Below are 23,050 nucleotides of genomic sequence, written 5' to 3'. Positions count from 1 at the left end.
ACCATTAAATAAAACAAACTCAACGCTAACAATATTCTTTCAGACCCTCACTATTCAGTTTTATCTCCCTTTGCAGGTCCTTAATAGCGTAAAACATTCTATTACACAGTTTTACCGGGGCCGTAGCCGATTTAACTGCAGTCCGCTTAGATTTAACCTTTCACGTGGCGAATCATAAACTGCGCCTGTTATGGAGCTCAAATTACGAAGAATGGCAATATGCCTCCCTCATTGTCTGCCCTTTAAGGGCCTGAGTGTACAAAGGAATACACCGAAAATGCCCAATCGTATAACATTTCTGTGACCTTTAAATTTGGGTCAGGAGAAAAATTGAATTGGTTAGGGATTATGATGGGGCTTTTATGACTGAGCTTGTAATGTATGGCATCGAATGGCTTGTTAAAAGGCAGGTCGTTTCGTTGCGTAATGATTTGCTATGAGATTTTGTGGGTTGAGAGAAATAAATTCTTTCAGGTAATGCGGAATACTTAGCTTACCTGATAGGGCGTGTATATGTTCTTACATACATGTACATTCCGAATTGTCTCTAGAATGTTTTAAACGCACGCCGTTAATAATTTTCGTGGATCAAAATATTAAGTAATATTAATTTAATTACTAAAATATTTACAATGAGAACTTCCTTTTAGTGGGTAATAATGAACAAACGAATGAAAGATTTTTGACAGTCTGTTTTAAAATGAACCGTCATGTTTTACTTCGAAATAAGAAAATAAAGTCATCAATCAGCAACAAGCACGAACAAAAACTGCAAATTAATCGCGAGCGATACAGACTGACAATAAAGTGGAGACGTCCCAAATTGCGGGCCACTTCGAGGCGTAAATAAAAATCGTGGGTCGTCGAAATTAAGGTTCCTACGAGCGTTGTCATTAGGGCCCGAATAGGGTTGTATCCTGGTGGTTGTAATAAGTCATGTCTGCCGCAGGACCCGACGCCCTCGACCCTGCCCCCCGCGCCGTGCTGTCCCCTCCCCTGCGACGCCCGGAGAACATTATCGCTCGCTAAGTATCGCCAACAGTCAATTTAATGGACAAATAGCCCGCCTGACCGATACAAACAAATTTTCTGGTTTCATCCAAAATCTATTTATTCACTTACGTTAGTGCGTAGGTACTTAGGTAATTAATTTGTTTCGGCTTGATTATGCCAGCTTACGTGTTTGAGGAAATTTTACGAAGCCGTATTGCGAACTTGCTTACTTAATTGTAAACTTAAGAACATTTATAATAATTATTCATTACCACTCTGCTTTGTAATATTTGTATTTAGTACTATTTTCCGATAAAATTAAATTGAACCAAGTAGAACACAGTTCCCCGTTTATCTTGAGTTAGTAATTTGGAGGTGCACTTATTCACCGTTCGTACTTATTCATGTAAATACCTCACACACAAATCCTAAGCGTAAGCTTGCGGCACTTTCCTCGGTCCCCCGTATCAGTTCGGTCCATAAACTACGTGCCCCTCCCGTGCCCCACTTTTCCCCCCGATGTGTTCCTTTTTGCACCTCCTTCCCCCATACGTTCTTCGCTTGTGAACATAAGCCCGGCCATTTTTTTAAATGCGTGCTTCGGACCATGCCGTTACATGCTAGGTATATCGACTCTTTGAAGTGTTCAACTTTTATTTCTTCCGTAGGTGTGCTAGGATTCTTTTGTTTCCCACGTTGTGAGTGATATATCGAATGGCGCACATGTTAGTGCTGTTAGAACGTATAAAGAGCATTGAAACGTTTTTAGTCCTAACGCGTCTACTTTTTCCTTGTTTATTATAGTTTTTAATTTCGAACTAAAAATGAACTGATTCGAAAATACATTACTCGTAGTACTTAAAAAAAACCGGCCAAGTGCGAGTCGGACTCGCGTTCCAAGGGTTCCGTACATGTGAAATGTAAGAGAAATGTCTTTAAAAAACCCGTAGGGGTCGGATCAAAAACTTGACTTCACATTTCTAATAGGTTTTCCTGTGATCTATAAAAAACTAATTTGTGCATTTTTTCAAAATTTTAGACCCAGTAGTTTCGGAGATAAAGGGCGGGGGGGGGGGGATGGTCATTTTTTGTATATTTTTCTTGAATAACTTCTAAACTGTTCATCCTAAAATTATAAAAAAAAATATGTGAATTTCTCACAATGAGTTCTTTCATTTCATATGTAACACGATATAGTTTAAAAACTTTATTTTTTAATTTTCTCATTTACCCCCAAAAGTGGTCCCCATATTTAAATTTTATTTGTTTACGTTACATGTCCATCTTTGGGTCACAAACTTACATGTATACCAAATTTCAACTTAATTGGTTCAGTAGTTTCGGAGAAAATAGGCTGTGACAGACGGACAGACGGACAGACAGACAGACAGACGCACGAGTGATCCTATAAGGGTTCCGTTTTTTCCTTTTGAGGTACGGAACCCTAAAAGTAACAAGGTTGAAGAAAAAACATATTTAGTGAATACCGACTAAAAATATTTATTCTTTAGTTCTAGGTCCTTATTTATATTTTTCTAATATTTTTCAACACATTTGCTCAAAACGACGTTTTTATTCCACCGATTGTTGGCTCGTAATCCTAGATATTAAACACGCGTGCTTTTTCAGTATATTATAACACTCGTGCTTTTTCATTATATTATCCGACTGAGTTAAGAAGGTAACCGATTGCTAATAATATGCATGGAAACGGAGCCTTCTTAATTTGGTCGAGTAATATATTTTTTTAAACCAACTATTAGGTTTCAATTGTTAGTTCAAAGAGTTTTATCTCTCCAAACAAAATTTATAGATTAAATTATCTCGTAAATGACATTAATGAATAAATAAACATAACATTGTATCGATTTGATCTCCATCCGTCGGTGAGAAATACGAAAATATTAGCTTTTTTACATTTTTTTTAATTGGCTGTTGGTCGATTTCGTTCGCGCCTTTGCCTTGTGGGCGCATTGGAACCGTGCGTAAAAAAAAATAACGCGCCAGCCATTTTCCGTATTTGTCATAAAATTGGAATAGTTTAGCATGTTTTTAGTTTATATATTGACGAAAATGACATTTTCAAGCATTGAAAATGAGAACACATAAAATTGACGCTACCAATACTAATAGAAGCAAGAGCCGAGAACGATAGCTGTTTACCATCAAAACCAGGTGAAAAATAATTGGCGGCATATGAAACTTTTATACAATGGAAAATCAGCAAAAACGCCCAGTCTTTCTTGGAAAACGTATTGGTAGCTTACTTCAATGAACTGGCGAATAAGTGCCTACAAGCCCAGCACGCTTTGGTGCAATTATTCGATGTTAAAACTGTAATTCACCATTTTAAATTTTTTACTTTTAATGTTTTGACAAAATAATAATCTAATTTATAAGTTTTGTGTTTTGAAAAACGTCGTATGAAACGCGTGTGCATTGGTCATTACCCACATCGGCTTTCTTATTGCGCGCTCGCTTACAGCTCGCGCGCACAATATCGCCTCGTGTGTAATGACCAACGTAGCACACTTGTATCATAAAGTACTATTACGTAACGCAGAAGACAAATGAATTAATAGTATGAGTATTTTAATATACTGTGCATAAACTACACATTATCTGCCGTAAATGTTAATAGTAAACAGATTAGAATAAGCGAATCTGCCATGATACCAGTTTAACCAACATTAAATTAATTTTGGCAGCGTCATGTAACGTATGAGGCAAATAATTGCAGCGATTAAGTGGGTTCAGATAGGATGTCTAACCATTTTGAAAAGTTACTATAGCTTCAGATTGTGTAAGCTATTTACATGAGAGTTATTATTTTAGTTCGTCATCATATAGATACAGATAAATCTTAAATCTAACCCCAGAAAATTAATCCATTTGATAGCTTCGTCGTTTAGTTTTATCAGATCTTCCGGGTGGCATCTTGGTGCGAATCTCTAGTTTCTCTAGGATCGTAATCGAAGGATTTACAACGATGAACCCGTAACGCTGCCTACCTATACATTCTGCGTGAAAGCTACCAAGTAACAGGATAAAAACTACCACTAACAGCCGCGTGGTAGTTTTTGCGAAAGGTTGTCACAGAGGCATGACGGGTCGCGGCCTCTTGTGTCGCAGAAGTGTCGCGGAGTGTGGCAATTAAAACTTGCGAATGTCAAGTACTTGCGAGGTCGCATTATAGTTTTATAATTGTAAATGTTGGGATTTGTGGGGCATTTATGTACTGTGGGTCGCATAATTGCTGTGGGGCATTGTTTTCAAAAAGAAATGTCAGTGTGATTATGAATTTAAGTATCCACACTGGGTTATAAGAATGTTTTGTATAAGCTTGCCTTATTTAGTTTGCCGCCAACCCATTAAGCTCATACAATAAATAATTGTCATACTTTTCTGATGGATTTTCGCTTCGAGCGCACTATAATATGATCCTTCCTACGGCGTAGCCCTACGTGTGTAACACAGGCCAATTCCAACAATATAATGTTATACTGGTCTATTATGAATCTGACGTCATTCCAACATGCAATGGTTTTATGTTAACGTATTATGTTAACCTTCAACCAAAAACCACTTTTGACACTTACTTCCAGATCAGTACCATATTGGAATGAGATTTATGTAATAACTAAAACTCGAATTGGCCTGACATTCACTGCCAGCGCGAGCTACGCGCTACACGCTCGTAGCGCTTAGCTCGCCCACAACACCGAAAAAAAATTTATGTAGCAAAAAGCGCCTACGAACAGAGAACCCGCCAAGCGGGTCGCTGGCAGTGAATGTGGTAACAGAAAAAAAAGTTCAATAGGTAAATTTTGTTTATTTCCACTCTATTCAACTATTTAGGTAACAACTCATTATTTTATGAGTTAGGGTACATTACTATATGTATATAAAGTTTAAACTAAAGTAGAAGTCATATATGTAATATAGAAAAAATATGATAATTTACAACTAAAAAAAGTAAAATCGATACTTCGAACTTTTTTGGCAACTAAAAGTATGTTCTCTCTTTCTAAACGAATTGTAGTCATATCCATATTACGTATATAGTGTGACACTATTTTGACGTATTTTGCATCCGTCAGCCGCCCATTAATGATCCAGCCAGCTGTCAACAGTGACATTTCTTCAACCAGAAATTCTGTTCCCTGGGTCAAAATTATTTTCGTTGTATTTTCTCCTCAAAAAAAATGTAACGGAGTGGAGCTTTTTGTATGGGGTGAAATTTAGTCTTTAATTTTTCTCAAGAGAATTATAATCAACAGCTAGCAAGTGACTTGCAACATGCAATATCACTCGACTTTTTTTATTTATTTGATAAAAGACAAAAATAGAAGCGTGACAGAGTGGTCAGAAACAAGACAACGAAAAGAATTTTGACCCCCCTAGTCGAGTATTGTTTACTATCCTTTTCAGCGTTTCACGGAGGTGGGTGACTTTTTAGGCCAAGCAATAAGAAGGTATAGAGGAAAATGCAAGGAACACAATTTTTAACTTCGTAGCTTTGTTTGGACTAATTAGGAGATGAACATATCAAAAGTCCCCGGCCGTAACCCTGGTGCTGGGGGGTAGAGGGGGTTTGAAGGTTCCATTTTTCGGTTTTTCGATTATATCTCGGAAGAGCGACTTGGCCACTTATACAAAATGAATTCAGTCAAGTTTTTCGATATCTTGTATAGTTTTTGAGATATCCGCTCTTGAAGGTTTATTTAGGGCTCTCATTTTTATCTAGATTATCTACATCAGTGAAGCTGCAAGGCCGGGTTTGGGATCGTTTTCGTATAAAGCCGGGGACTTTTGATATGTTCACCTCCTAACTAGTCCAAATAAAGCTACGAAGTCAAAAATTGTGTTCCAAGCATTTCCCTCTATACCTTTTTTTGGGCATTTATTTCCTGGCCTATTTAATTAACAACGATCTTTGCTCTTTCATTGCAAGTGATGCCAATTGACTATTTCCTTCACCAGCTGCCGTGTTGTCATCGTGGTTCATGATTCTTTTAAACTATTACTTATTTTCTATTAGAAATTACTTTTTAATCATTTAATAAAGATAATAAAATAATTAGGTTGCCAAAATAATGAATTTCAGTCGTCAGATTTAAAGAAACCTAGGCATAATTTGCTTTTTGATATTGGCCAGATGGTAAGGCATGAGCGAAATGCAAAATGAAGTTTTATTGTAGCGAAATTACTAGGTATAAAACTAAAAATAGTGTCGAAAAAAAAAACTGCAACTTTTTAAATATAGTCATTAAACTTATTTAGAAACGTGAACCACGATAAGATAATTAAATACGTACACTGTGAACCCATTCTGCATTTCGCCTGCAGATGAAATGGTTTAGAATCATTGTAGGTACCTACATTAAATTCTTCGTTTAATGAAAAAGTACCTATATTTGATAAAAATTCCACTTAGATTATTTTACGCTCATTTAAGTTGACAGTATTTAATTTTTAACTTAATTACGAGTATCTCAACATATCTAATAAAACATTGAACATTTTCGGAATCGTAAGTGCAGACACAGATTACTCCCGCATTCGTATATGATTTTTATGTTTGCACTACGTTAAAAAGCAATCGCATCGCAAATATCAGCACATTTTAATCCAGAAAAGCCTTTGTGCAACATGAATACGACTGAGCTTAATGGTAGGTACCTTCTTGCAATTGACACTCCACGCCAAATAAATTAAACGTACACAGTGTCACAAAAAGTTATTATCATGCAGATTTTCAGGAAATGGGTTGAATGTTTATTTTTTATTTTTTCATAAAGCTTTTCTTTTGTTTCTCGTTTCTTTTTTACTTAGGTATAGTCAGGATATTTTTTATCTACTCTCCATTTCATATAATGATGAAGCACGCTTTTACCACATCATTAAAACAAAATCAGGTGTCAGGGGCTAATGGCTCCATGATCTAATCTTTAAGGCTGTAACGAAAGTCAGTCTTGTCATTCCTACCTAACTTTTGAAAATGTAGGTAAGTATATTGACGCAATTTCTAGCAACCTGGAAAAAAATGTCCGATGTTTAATTTTGACGAATGTTTTTTACCGGAAGGTCTTTTCAAAACCTGTAGTAGTATTTTATTTAAAAAAAAAAGCATCTATAACGGGTTCACGGGTAAAACATTCTCAATACTTTTAACCAACCCTTTAGAAGACAATAGGTTTGGTAAAATTTGTAATGCTTCTGAAAATCCGACGGTTTTTGAAAAACGCGTTCAGTCAATTGAAAATATTGTAAATGATATAAATATAACAAATAATGTTTCGATTTTTCGAGCGAATGGTAACCCCCCTTATGTGACTATGCACCATTTAGATATCCCATTCGCATTGATCACTTATGCATTTGTCGATTTTCAGTTTCCTCTCCCCTCCGTACGTCGCAGTTACTTTTTTAGCTCGCTTCATTCTTCCATTTAAATTCGAGAGCTGCTCGGTCAACTTAGTACAAAAGCCATAATCGCATAACGATTCTTTGTATTTACCATCCAATGCGGAATCAAAAGAGAAATTCGCTATAAGCGCAGGTTAATAGTACTTGCAATTGACACAGTAAAATACGATAATATTCAAAAGTGGGGTTTTATCTAAGGGAATCTGCGCTTGGGAGTGGCAAGAATCAATTGTTCGGCTAACGGCCGAGGCGATAAGCTAAACTTACGACGCCTTTTGTATGTACCGCCGATTCTTTATTGTGAGTGTTGTTGGGGAGCGCTGCGGAAATAATTGGAATAGGATAATTAAGCAAGTTTTATTGAGTACTTTACAACTTTCCAAGAACAGAAATGATGACTGAAATTATAAAGTAATGGTAGAATAATTAAGCATTAATGAAGTATAATAGTTGGAACTTATTTTTATTAGTTCAATGCAGTGTATTTTAGTAAACAAGTTTCATACATCTTTATTGCGGTAACGACGAAGACGTTAATTAATACGAAGCTCTTGATAATAAATAAAGGTTTCATTTCTGAATGTTGAATACAGTAAATTAGCATATCAACCGTCCATTAAAGTACTAGCATTTTATTTCGCAACTTTTTAACTGCTGGCATTAGGCGGCCAAAAATGGTACCTTTTGCACCCGCGGGTATCTCAGGAAGCCTCGCTGCCCGACGGGTCATTAGGCAAAAAAAAAACGATTATAACCATTTCAGAAAATGGTGAAAAAAAAACCTTTTTGCCTAATTTAAACTCGTGGATACCGATTACGCTTTACAGCTAAATGAGAGTTTTAGACAAAGTTTGTCGATAGCAACTCGTGCGCGTAAATGTTTCAAACTGGTTGAATTTCTGACCCAATTTTAAAGTAAGTACATACGCAATGCTCGTCATAATAATTCCCGTTATTCGGTAAACTGACTCAGTGCTAGTAGATCCGTCGTGCTCTAGTTTCGTGGCAGCATATAATTTAATAACGTCATCCTTGAAAACCGTAACATTGATTTAATAGTCTATTAAACTGAGGAAGTCTCAGTCGCGAATTATTATATTTTGTTAGCTTAGGTATTCTGCTGCTTATTAGGAATTGTGTAGAAGACATTTAAATGTAATAATAAAAAAAATGAGCATAGTGGCGAAACTAAAGAATAAAGGGAGTTTATACAAAAAACAAACATCGCAGTACGTAAAGTCTATAGTCAACGGACCATCAACAAATATTTTAAATTCTAACATCAAAAACATCCACGACAGAAAACGAAAAAAATACTTATTTTTTTCACTCTTAGTCGTGGAATTACCCATTACTATTATTTGAATCGAACACAAAAAACATTTTTATACTTATCGTAATTAATCGTGAATCTGCATAAACATAAATTGGCTTCATCATCTTTATCCAATTTTCCAACCAAAACCCACTTTAAGAGGCAAGGGGACGGCCGTTTCTCCATACAAACGTATTCCCCATTTTCCTCCCTAGATATTGACATTATAGAATATAAATAATAAATAATAGAATATTTTTATTTTATTTATAGCTATGAAAAGTACGTTTGTATGAAAAGGCGATATCGCGCGAGTCCTCCACTTTAGTCTTAAGTTCCTTCGACGCCAACATGCATCTCTTCTCAACTTGTTTTTATACTTATTTAACGTCTTAAATGTTATTAAGCTATTATTTATCTGTTCAATTTGTTACAATACAATACAATATTATTTATTGCACAAATCGTTTACAAAACAAGTACAGAAACAAATAAAAGACAATTGTTACGTGATTACGGTTAATTAGATCTCTCAATAATATATGTAAATAATATTGCATTTAACGGAATGTTTACAGGAAATGAGTCAAAACACGTTATCTATATATGTACACCGTGGAACAGCACGAGGGACCTTTCCAGAAATGGGAGGCCTTAAGGCTACATTTTCCCCATATAAACTATAAAAATTCTTGTAAAATTTTGTATTAATATTTAAAGCGAATAAATAAAAACTATTTTGAAGTTATAGCCTTTTAAACATTCATGTAAAAAAATTACTTTGTGCCAACCTTAAACAGGTGAGAGGGTCAATGAACTTACTTGTAAACAATCGTTAGACGACAGAATATTATGTTAATTTGATGCCGTTTTTCCATTCCTGGGTCTGCCTCCAATGCCGTCAAGAATCGTTTCAGGATTTGCAGAGACCATTCTCTTTGTGACTCCATTTGTTAAATTTTTGGATGAAGAACTTATGTTATTCTCTAATATGAAATACTAACTACAACAAACAGATCGAGTAGTGACATTTGACAACCACTGACAACCAAAGTCAATCGTCATAAACAATTCTATGATACCTATCGTAACCTCTTTCATCATAAAATAATCTGTTTACCTTACGTCTGATTAAAAGGTTTTATAGCTGAATTTCACACAACTATTTCCTAGTGTATTGAAACTGTGCCCTGGTTTAGAAGGAATATTTTCATGCAATAGCTTGTCCTTGTTTTTTATTTGGTTTAAAACGTGGTTGCGAAATATTAAATACATTCGAATCAATACATTCTTGATGACTAACTTACACTTTAAATGAAAATGTCATTTTTACCTAATGCCTCAACTAAAAATGCTCTTGTTAGAAGCTCGTGATTATTTAAATTTGCTCTTATTATACGCGACATGCAATTATGGCTGATTCTTAATATAAATATCGACCACCGCATCAGACTGGGCGTAGGACGATTTTACCTGCTTTTTTGGTCATCGTTTCGATTGCTGACAATCAGCCCATTGTACTACGAACAAGCTCAGAATGACCAACGAACGTGGAGGAGGTGTTGTTAAAATTGCGGCTAGACTAGAAGAAAGAATGCGGTATTTTGAACGGAATCCAAAGAAAGGTTACATTTAATCAATATTAAAATGGCCGAGTGGATATGACGTCCGACTTTCAATCCGGAGATCGCGGGTTCAAATCCTGGCTCGTACCAATAGTTTTTCGGAACTTATGTACGGAATATCTATCACTAGCTTTTCGGCGAAGAAAAATATCCTAAAGAAACCTGCATACATCTGCGAAGAAATTCGAAACGTGTATGTGAAAAGTCTCCAATCCGCATTGGGCTAGCGATAGCGAGGTGACTATAGCCCAAGCCCTCTCGCGCACGAGAGGAGGCCTGTGCCCAGCAGTAGTGCCCAGCAGTAGGACGTATATAGGCTGAATTATTATTATTAAAAAAAATATACTTCGTTAGTTTGAAACTTTAGGTAGGTTCTGTAGCCAGCTACACATGTATAGAGTCTGTTCGGAAAGAGAAGAGTCGTGGAATGTATTGAGCCCCTAACATGACAACGTAAATGTTAATCAGTTACCCTATTTAGTTACATCAAAAGGGCATAGTAAAAATGTTATTAATTAGTAACATAGACTACCTAGAGTTGCAGGATAAAGACCTATAAGTGACTTTATAAAATAACCGGCCATGTGTGAGTGGGACTCGCGCACGAAGGGTTTCGTACCATTACGCAAAAAAGCGCAAAAAAATCACGTTTGTTGTATGAATATTTGTACCTAATATTTATTTTATTCTGTTTTTAGTATTTGTTGCTATAGCGGCAACAGAAATACTGTCTAGCTATCACGGTTCATGAGATACAGCCTGGTGACAGACGGATGGACAGCGGAGTCTTAATAATAAGGTCCCGTTTTTACCTTTTGGGTACGGAACCCTAAAAATAAGTTACCGGTAAACTGGGATACCTTTTTTTATTAATACTACGTCGGTGGCAAACAAGCATACGGCCCGCCTGATGTTAAGCAGCCTCCGTAGCCTATGTACGCCTTTTTTTTTTTGACGCAGGGGTAAATGCATTTACGCATCTCGCCCCCCGGGCAATGGGGAAGCCCATTGGGGGATGGTATGTGGGGCTCGCTCCTTCCAAGGCTCCCTCTGTTAGTCAGAGAGAGAGGAGGAGAATACCCACTAAAATCCCCTGCGGCGTTTCCGTCACCTGCCGTTGACGGGAGGCGCCATGTGATCGCTAGCATTCTAACCACGACGCCTCCCCAGCAGTCCTGGCTATTTATGCCAGGACACCCACTCCAGGGAGGGGACAGTCAGAAACGCTTGACTCTCCCCAAGCCTATGTACGCCTGCAACTCCAGAGGAGTTACATGCGCGTTGCTGACCCTAACACTCCGCACCCTCGTTGAGCTCTGGCAACCTTACCTACTCACCGGCAGGAACACAACACTGAGTACTGGAGTACTTTGATTCGTTGGATAACATGAACATCGATTAAAAAAAAAAAAAACTAAAGAATACGTTTCTGAACGCTTTCGTCATAAATATATTTCCGTCATCATAAAATTCTGAAGCTCGCGTTCAAATGTCAACTCCCTATTGCTCAAAAATTGATCATCAATGTTAACCCACGAATCAAAGTAACCCAATATGGGACTGGCTTAAATCAACCATATTAAATCACATTTAAAAACGGGTTTATCGCGAATTTATTTTGTTACCTTTATTTACAGACCAGTAAAACCAGTTTAAATCAACCAGTTGTAATGGATGATGTTTTTGGTTAATGTAGTTGTAATGAACAAAATTGTTTTTTTTTTTAATTTTAATACGCCTCCTGGATTAGCTAGCCTTTCGATATATTTACGTTAGATACCTATGTTTACCCACCCACCTGCAAAACAGTAGCAAAACACCTGCAAAACTGCAGTTTGCTTTTGGTTCTCCTTGTGTTTTAATGTGCCACGAATAAACTATTTCTATTTAAAACAATGTTCAAAATCCACATTTCCTTAGAAACATCGTCGCGTGTGCAACGGTATTAGCTCGTAGTGTATCAGTGCGCAAGCCAATCGAGCCATTAGCGATATTGCACCGTTTGTTATAATCCTATCAACTAAAAGTGGACTGCATCAAATACTGCCGCGTTGTTGATTCAAATCGAGGAAATTAGTTTGTTAACTGCTTGGGTATTTAACGAATTTTGTTGAGGCTCGTTTTTATTACACAACGATTTCTCAACCACGGTGTCAGTTATATATCTATATTTTTTTAAATGTTTTTATCCAAGGTTTTTATCCAAGTCACGCTAACAGACAGATCTGTTAATCAAGTGACTGACAGCAGGATGTAAACAGTACACTTTAACGGTATATTTAATTAATATAGGCACCAACATAGTGCAGTTCAGTGATTAGCTGTTAGCAAACGTTAACAATTTTTAATTCATTATTATTTATGATAATAATTATATATAAAGTACGACATTAAGGTCACATTTTAAAGGTCACAGGTAGAAGAAGTATGAATTTTATTCTATCACTATTCCTTTGGGGCTTGAGGGATAATCTGCTCAATTTTCTAAAATTATGCTTTTTTCCTACTAATTGAGTTCTAGGGACGCGTCGCCAACGATAGTTATTTAAAAAAACCCCGAATCGATTCTTCGTCATTATTAGGTTTGTTAAATTTATGACTGAAACACCGAACGCGCGGAAAGGGATTAACTTTTTTCTAATAAAGCTAGTGTAGGAAAACGCTCGCAATTTGGAGTGTGGCGTGAAAATAAAAGTGGTGTCCGTCGCGGGATATATTTAATTTTTTATCGCGAACGCGGCCAGCCGCTAACTCACGCCGCTACTGCACACGCGGCCGAATCGTGCGCAACTATTTGTTCTAGAATCCACTAGAATCTACTATGCTCGTATCAACAATTAAGATAAAGTGAATTTTCTAAGTAAGTATTGCAGCTTAATATATTAACTTATTAGGTAATCTACAAAAACGTCATCCAGCGAACGGAATAATAAGTAACTTAGTAACTAAACCTCGAGCGACTATTTGCTGACTTAGTTTTTTAACTGCACTGAATATGCTTGTGCCGCACAGTGCCGTACACTGCTGGAATCCCGCCTCAAGAGGAAAGGGGACGGCCGCTTCTCCATACAAACGTAGTCCCCATTTTCTTTTTTGGATATTGACATTATGGAAAATATTTTTTACATAATTTGATGTATCGTAACCCTAAGCAAATGCCCTCTACTTTGTTGGATTTTTTGATCATTGTAAAAATTTGGTGCGGAAAACAGATTTTATGCAAATTTTTAAATGATCCTAACTTTTATAATAATTAGTCGAAAAAAAATTGAACGTACGGCCGTTTTGTTACTACAATAACTATTGTATAATAAAAAATAATGAATAATAAATCAATTTTTCACCTTACGTCCCGGTGACGATTAGCGAAACTGCCAAGCCACATAATTTGACTAAGGTGTAGAGTTTGTGAAGTTAGGGCTTGTAGAGTTAGAAGCTTGGCTCTACAAGAGATCTGATAACTTTTTGACAGTGCGAGCGGTTTCGTCTTGGCAACATTTTACATGGAAATGTTTTTGGTGGGATTTTTACTTTACCAGCTGAGGAGGACTTGGGGGTGCAGTGTGGGATCATTTGGTGAGGTCGTTTGTTTCATGGGCTAGGTAGAGGTAGATAGCTTGCCAGATTTTTTGTGGCAACAACGGCACTTCCAGCTACTTCGATTTTCAATAGCTATTCGCGCTTTTAACTTATACATATTATATTTAAGCACTCCAAGCAGAAACGGATTTTATAGTATTAGCATTCTAAGAACTTACGAGGCGCTATTTTGCAGCCACATTTACCAAATAAGGGCACCATGTTATTTGTGTTTGGAGACATAAATTTAGAATAAAAGGTAGAAATAAATAAAATATTTTCTGGAGAAAATAAATATGGCTCACACAAATCGAAGTGCTACGACAGATTATTTCTTACCCGTGTATTTTTGTGCGCTACGCGCTACGTCGTAGCATGTCATAACCCCGGCGTCTGGATGAGAAGAGCACGAATTTATGTTATAGGGTTGAAGTCAGATAAAAAAATCAAGAATGAAATCTTTTCCAGGTTCTAAACAAACAAAACGAAAAACAAATTTAATTTTATTTCAAACACCCATAGTACTGCGGCTAATGCCGCGGCAATCGCACGGTTTGGCGGCGACATAGTTTTTTAGAAACAGTCCATATAAAGTTAACTTTATACGAACGTTTATGCAAGGAAAAGGATTTATGTTAAACTTGAAGTTACTTTACGGACTACTTCACTTTAAGGATTGTAAAAACAAAGCCGTATACTATACCGGCGGTTAAATGCTTTTTACTACTTGCTGCTACCTGCATAGTTCATTAAAAATAATCGCTGCGTAGAGCTTTACTTATGAACATTTTTCCCTATGAAATGGTTTTTAAATGATTGCATTGGTAAAAATATAGGTGCCCCCAGTCGAAATAAAAAATATATTTCTCTAAGGGATTTCTAGCATACGCCCATTACCTATATTTCTTTGTAACCACTATCAAATTATCGTTTAACAACCGACTTGCTGTTAACTCGTAAATAGTTGCCACATTTAAATCTTGATTAAACATATATAAAACAGTGCCCTTGCGTGACACTTACCCTTTTGCTCTAAATACCACCACACTACGTTATCCGGTCGAGTCAGAGCACTAGTAGCATTATCCGTAAACACCAGAAATAACAATTCAAACACAAAACATTCGTGAAATTCTACCGCAAATTCTGTGGTATTCCCACTTAGCGTACACATGCGCGGTCGAGTCCAGAACGTAAACTATTTAATCAACTCATGCAATATGCATTCGCCGAAATTTCGTCTCGTCCAGTCCATCAACTGAAGTCCTTATCGACGACGGCTTATCATCAACAGGTCCGCTGCCGGCTCGTGCGCTGTTATCTCCTGCTACAAATACTCACTTACTTAGCAGGCTAAAAAGCTTCTAACACCATTTTGGACACAGTATAATTTCAACCTCAATGCGAGTTCGTAGAGCTCAAAATTTGAACGACAACCTACGATGCTCGTATAACAGTGAATAAACGTACCCTATGGCACACATACGCCAGTCGCCTAATGCGCTCAATTCACGACAATGTAGACAGGTCTTTAGTAAATTAGTACTAAAGTCTATTGACATTGCAATAAAACAGTCATAAAGTGAGTTGACTTAAGTGTATTGCATATTACTAACATGAAGTAGCTCTCTTAGTTATGAAATTAATATCAATATAGAAATTAAAACGGTTCGTGGTAATATTTGCTTTGCTGTAGCACTTTGTTGGATGCATGGCGGTTGCGTTTAGATTCAGTTTATATTGATATTACTTTGCGCTCGGCTAATACTAGCAATTAATCCCGCAACATGTTAAAATTAATGGCTGCATTCGCTTATTGATTTTGTGTTAACAGCGACATAGTACTTAAATACAATGTAAAATGTCCACCTTGTTACTGGTTTATGTTCGTTTAATTGCCCTACAGCATGGGACGTTCATTACACCAGTTTACGAGAGTGCTATTTGACAAACGACCGTGCAATATTGCCTATATATTACACAAATACCAATAACATTCGATTATATTATAATAAATTCTGATGTTCCGTGTTACTGGAACCTAAATCATATCTGTCCCAGACTATTTGAATAACTAGATTAAACGAGAATGGAATATAGTAAAAGTATCATTCATTTGGCTTCTGAAGCAGAATATTATGTTTTGGTAAATAAAATGTACCTATTAGTTTTAAAATGACGTGGCATGACTAGTAATTGATCAGATTAATTATTAGTTTGCTTATATTTAGATGGTCTGAAATATAAAAAATTAAAAACAGAACTATGAAAACGGATTATATCGCGTATATTGAATTTATAATACATCCCGACGTTTCGAACTCTTTACAGCGTTCGTGGTCAACGGGTGACCACCACGTTTTATTTCATGAGTAACTATCGCGGTAACCGAAGACAATATTAATTAAAAACAGGTCATTAACTACACGCATACGCATAATATGATAAATAAAGTAACAATTTATAATTAGGAAACGTGAGTCTAAACAGCATGGCATAATTAGGGATATTCGTTCTTTTATATACGAGAGGATCAAATTGATGTGGGTAGTACTTAACTAATTTGAGTAATTTGACTGTGATGTGTTTGCCTATATGTGTGTTGTAAGTATTTAGAAACATGATTTTCAATATTAAACTAATTTTACAGTTTTGTTCGCGTATTTTTTTGTTTAATGTTAGTATGACTCAACACAGTTAAAAATTTTCGATATTTTTCATATGGGTACATACTTATCTAACTAAAAACTGAAATCTGCTCATCTATCTGTACATTTAATTCCTACATCTCTGTAGGTACAACGTATTTCAAAGACATTAATCGCTGACAATTGCACCTCAAAGATAACCACCATAACTTCCGACCACTTAGCCAACAATGTAAGGGAATTGAAGAGTCGCCGCGCAGGTGCCAGACATTGCTTTTAATTACGCTTCTTACTCTAGTGAAACTGCACTGGCGAATACGCTAGATTAAAGGGAACAATTAAATTCTATGTACTACAATTGTATTCGTTCTGTGCAATAAAAACATTTTATATCTTTTTTATCTTATCTTTATCTTAAATATTATATGTATTATTTTAATACTTTAATGTTACAAGTATTCGTATCCACGGAAGACCAGCGCTGTAGCATATACATGTTAGAGCATATGCTGAGTGGTGTCCATTTGTAGCCTCTATAGCAGCATCAATACTGTAATTATTGCATGTTAGTATAAGCTACAAGTAATTTTACATGTTTAGTGTAATAAGATCTTCTTCTTTTTTAAACTAATATGGTGCTGTATGTAGATGGTTTCTGCAATAAACGTTTTCTATTCTTGTTTCTCTATTCTATTATCCAGAAAATAAACTGGAATCACGCACGAGTTGCGTTGGAAGAAACAAATAAAAATACTCATGAAATAACTATGAAAACGGATTATATCGCGTATATTGAATTTATAATACATCCCGACGTTTCGAACACTTTACAGCCTTCGTGGTCAACAGGTGACTGAGGAAAAACTACAAAGTGCATAAATACCCACATACAAAAATAATGAACCATCATAAACTATAAACTTTAAGGCTGATTTTACATCGCAAAATCGGTTCATAAGGCTAGTTATACGATACAACTATTTTCAAGTAAAGATACATACGCGATAAAGCTACGCCGGCTGCAATTAACCTCTGACCCGAGAAGATTTAATTCCCTCCTAAATTGAAGAAGGGTATCCCAATATGCAGTGCCGGCCCAAGTCCTTGATCAGGGTAGAGCGAAATTGGGTTTTGACGCCCTTCGTTGAAGTTTTTTACCCAAAAGCAAAACGAACCGTATTTGTGGCCCGCGTCACACTCGCGTCTTTTAAAACAGTTGCCATTTTGGCGCCCTCCTTGCCATCCGGCGCCTAGAGCGGCCGCTCCACCCGCTCTACCCTAGATCCGGCCCTGCCAATATGGGACTGGCAACAAACTCGACTGGACACATCTTTTCAAAACATTATACTCAGAATGTCCAACATCATCCAACACAAAGGTCTCACAGTCTATGTCTCGCTTGTTTCTTTATGAGATGGACTACCGGATCCCAAGCTGGTGCCACCAGCCACCACCACTGGTGGTGGCTTTTCTCTACCACCAGTTTGTTGCCGGTCCCATATTGGGATACCCTCCTACAATTTAGGAGGGAATTAAATCTTCTCGGGTCAGAGGCGTGGGGTTGGAGCCGGAGTAGCTTTATCGCGTATATACATACATCTTTACTTGAAAATAGTTGTATTGTATAACTAGCCTTATGAACCAATTTTGCATGTACAACCAGCCTTAAAGTTTATAGTTTATGATGGTTCATTATTTTTGTATGTGGGTATTTTTGCACTTTGTAGTTTTTCCTCAGTCACCCCTTGACCACGAATGCTGCAAAGGGTTCGAAACGTCGGGATGTATTATAAATTCAATATACGCGAAATAATCCGTTTTCATGGTATTACTAGACTTATATTGATCGGGATATAGACCGTGATTACCTTTTGTATTGTTTATGAGCTCCCGATCTTCAGTCACCCGTGAACAAGATGCATGTAACTGCGTCGAAATATCGGGAGCTCATAAACAATACAAAAGGTAGTCACGGTCTATATCCCGGTCATTATAAGTCTAGTGAAACTAACCGTGGATCATTCAAAACTTTCATAGTTTTATTTCATGAGTAACTATCGCGGTATTAACCGAAGACAATATTAAATACCCGTATGATTTCTTTTGTATGAATTTAATTTTAGGGTTCCGTACCCAAAGGGTAAAAACGGGACCCTATTACTAAGACTCCGCTGTCCGTCTGTCCGTCTGTCACCAGGCTGTTTCACATGAACCGTGATAGCTAGACAGTTGAAATTTTCACAGATGATGTATTTCTGTTGCCGCTATTACAACAAATACTAAAAACAGAATAAAATAAATATTTAAGTGGGGCTCCCATACAACAAACAATTTTTTTGCCGTTTTTTGCGAAATGGTACGGAACCCTTCGTGCGCGAGTCCGACTTGCACTTGGCCGGTTTTTTATTTATGTTTTCGTTGATTCAAAAATGAAAAATATCATCTGTTATAATAAATTTATTAATTTTGGGGGATAAGTCAGAATATTTGACACCAAACAAAGAAAATAGTTCTGTAACTATAGGTTACAGGAAAAATCATAAATGTCCCACTCGCACTTGACCGGTTTTCATAATGTTACATTTTATTATTATTTTCACGACATGTAATATTGGCGCGAAAATAGAGCAGGCGTAATTTTTTTTTCATACTAAATGTATGTAGAACATTATCTTACTGGCTTTTTGACAAAATTCACGATTTTGTCCCTGACTGTACATGTTTTCCAAAATCTTTAAAATACAATCATCCTTAATTAAATAGAGAATGTCTCCTAAGATCATTTTCGGGTAGCAGCACAGGATCTGGTAGCTGCCCTCAGTGCCCTATTTAGGAAATCTGCCCTGTATATTTGACAATATATTACAAATGTGTGTACTTAGATGAATTTAGTGAACCCTTCACTCACTACTTTTCAAAGACCCCCCCAGTGTTTACCTGTGGATTATAAATAGCATCTCGTTCAGTCTATATCGAGCAGTATCACTAGTTGTCGCATGCCGTTGGACCCGTGTCCTAGTACGCTAATCGACCTACTGTCAAACGCACTTGCTCCTTCCGAGCGATCATCCAAACTGACCCAACCAGTACTTGACACCTAAACAAACAAAATACACTCTTATCACCAAGGCTTAGAAGCAGCTAGCAGGCCTGCAGCTTTTACGTCAGCCTAGCTGTCATGCTCGCTGCGGTTGATACGGCCAAAAATCGACTTAGTCAACACTATTGAGAGATTACGAAATGCTTGCTAAGATGGTTAAGTGTCTTAAAATGAATGTAATGTCCACTACATTGCCCATCGATTTCAGTACCAAGAAGGGTACTTGCATGTTGGCATTTGTAAAAAAGTTGATGATTTTGTTATATTGTATCTGGTTCATGATGACGATTAAATTGTGTACCTAGGTAGTGATTGATGTACAAGATTTGTGTAGAATTTGTGTTATTTTCTTATTATGCATGTAGGTAGGTGAAATTATTGTTTATGTTCTGTATTTTTTCTGTCATGAATTTTGTATGTAAGTAATAAATCGGGATGATCGAGATCTCCTTGATGCACATATTTGAATATGACGACAGTGATGTCAGTGATATAACTGGTAGGTTAATTCATTTATCTATAGTACGTTGGTTTTTGGTCTAGAAGTCTTCTGGAAATCGATTTTCGCTCATGTCATCGCAAATATGGACATATTTGGTATCAGTGCATTCAGTGTGATGTCTTGAACACAAATATATGAGATGACAAGCGCGAAAGTGGTGGGGGTAGTTGCTGTGACGTCAAAAAGTCGGCAGTACAAAGTTTTTACCTTTTTTTCTTTAATCATACCATGTGGGGTATTAAATGAAAGCGCTTTGTGAGTAGATCACAAATATATAACATACTGTAACATTTTCACTACTTCGTCTAACAAATTTTTAGAAAACGTTCAAAAATTTCACAATTCACATTTGACTTTGAACTGCTCTAAATTGAAAATGTCATCGCGGCGCGCTTGTCATCATATATTTGTGTTCAGGACATCACACTGAATGTACTGATACCAAATATGTCCATATTTGCGACGATATGAGCGAAAAGTTACCTAAAGCCTGTTTCGCCAAGCCACTACTATCACCGTAGCATATATCTAAGGTAGACGTTCGATTGCTAGTCACAGTAGTCACTGAGGCCAATTCAAACGTCCATTTTGACATCAAAATGATATCTAAATGATATCATTCAGATATTATTGGTGAGTGCATTTCGTTCGCACTTGTCCGTACATGTACCGTTGTGTAGTATTGGCACGAGCAAGACGCACGGGCGACTGATGACAAAATGACATAATTTCGATATCATTTTGATGTCAAAATGTAAGCTTTAATTGGCCACACTGTCCAAGTAACGTGATCTTTAAACTGACATCATAGAAATGTAATGAAATACGAGTATTTTATTATCTCTTGAGGTGACAGCAACTAGGACGTTTACCTTAAATATGCGATTAACGCTTTTCAGTACCGGCCCGGTAGATATTACTTACTTTTCAAGTTTTTCCTCAAATATTTTTATTATGTGTGAATCTGGCTGACTTAAGACATTTTGATCTCTTAATCGAAATTAATATATTTTACGAGTAGCCGGTTTGGTAAAAAAACCATTACAATAACAAATTAAACAACGCTAATTGATCGAAGACCGAATTTACCGATAGTTTAGTTTACCGGCATTAAGCATTCGTAGCAATATAGAGTGAGATGTAACCCGGAGATACTCGAACCCACCATAAGTGTCTTTAACACTAATTAATCCGTCTAACGTCGTCCAAAGCCGGAAATGTGGCTGGGATTATTGATATACATCATGACGTCAATCAACAATATCAACAGTCACTGATTACAATCCATCAGCATCTTCGGAAATGGGATGTCATGTATTAACATGCAAGTATTAGTACATATAGGTATATTATGTACATAAGTTGGTATAAGGTATTGCTCCCAGTAACATCATATTTTATTATAAGTACGAATATAGTAGCAACGCAAGGTGGGCAATAAATATAGCAAAGAGCGTGGGATACAATAAAAGTGAATTATTTCCGCAAAACATAAGCGCATTCTTATTTTTTGCTGTGCAAATACCTTTCCTTTCGGATGTTGGCGAGAATTTTGGCCCCGAGGTCGCGTATGTAATTTTAATCGTCACAGTTTCTAAATTTCAAGAGACATCGTTAAGATCAAAATACGGTTGCCAAAACATATGAATAATCTTGAGTTCTTTCTCAACTAACCTCATCACGAACATAAATAGGTTTAAAACGCAACATTCAATATTTGTAACAATTTTTGCACAAAAGCTAAATAAATAAGTCGCTAAATAAAGGTAACAAAATAAATTCGCGATAGACCCGATTGTAAATGTGATTTAATAAAAGCTAATAGCTAAATAGCATCATGATAATTGCTTGTAAAAAGGCGTAATTTTATTTTTGATCGAACTCATTGATACTTTTTTGTTAAAAGTAAAAATAACAATTCAATAACACTGATAAGAATATCCGTGATCCGGGGCACGCTCAGTGGTCAGCGAACTGCGTTCGTAAAAGGACTTGAACTCAAGGCGCCTTAATTCTGTAAATTAACATCTTATTTAATTTAGGATTTTAAGATAACTACGAAGTTTCTACAGGACACTTACATAAATAAAAATAAAGGTTGTAGGGTTTAGGGTTGATCACTCAAACGCCAATGTCAACAATACTTTTTTATTGACTTATAGGTACATTACGGGTTCATACAAAAAACAGGTTTACTTCCTAACTAAATTAAAACGTGAAGTAGTCGGCAAGGTTGAGCACGCCTACTTCCGTTGCAAAGAGCCAAGGGACAGTCGGGAACCTATCGCCAAGGCACTAGCTAAATCCTAGGGAGGTCAGGGAGAAGACTGCAAGTGGCTATTGAACGTTCCACTGAGACTAGCCAAAGGACAGAGGGTGTACCTATTGCTAAGGCAGTCGCTAGCTGAATGTGTCTGATGCGGCGCGGACCCGGCTTTTATTCGGTCCGGTCGGCGATCGTCGTGCGCGCTCGGTGCTCCTCGGTGGCTGGCCGGTGAGACGCAGTACTGTGCGAGCGAGAAAGTATTCGAGCCCGCGCGCTGTGAGAATTTGTATTGTTACATTCTCCCCTCTGGTACTCGATGACGTCCCGTGAGAGTACCAGGATTTGTATTGTTACATTCTCCCCCTCTGGTGCTCGATGACGTCCCGTGAGAGTACCAGGATTTGTATTTATTGTTATAGTCTTTCCCTCTGGCACACGTATGTCTGAAGAGAGAGTACCAGGACTTGTGTAGAACGCTGTCTCCTTCAGTTTCACCAAGTCGACTAGTTGGCACTATCCTACCGCAGGTACCGCCTGAGAGGGTGTTCGTCGGAACCCTCCCCCTGGAGTGAAGCTGGTCTGATAGCATACAT

The sequence above is a fragment of the Cydia strobilella genome, chromosome 6 (assembly GCF_947568885.1).
Source record: "Cydia strobilella chromosome 6, ilCydStro3.1, whole genome shotgun sequence".
NCBI classification, from domain to species: domain Eukaryota; kingdom Metazoa; phylum Arthropoda; class Insecta; order Lepidoptera; family Tortricidae; genus Cydia; species Cydia strobilella.
The sequence above is the reverse complement of the archived record's forward strand: the minus strand, read 5'-3'. Positions refer to the sequence as shown.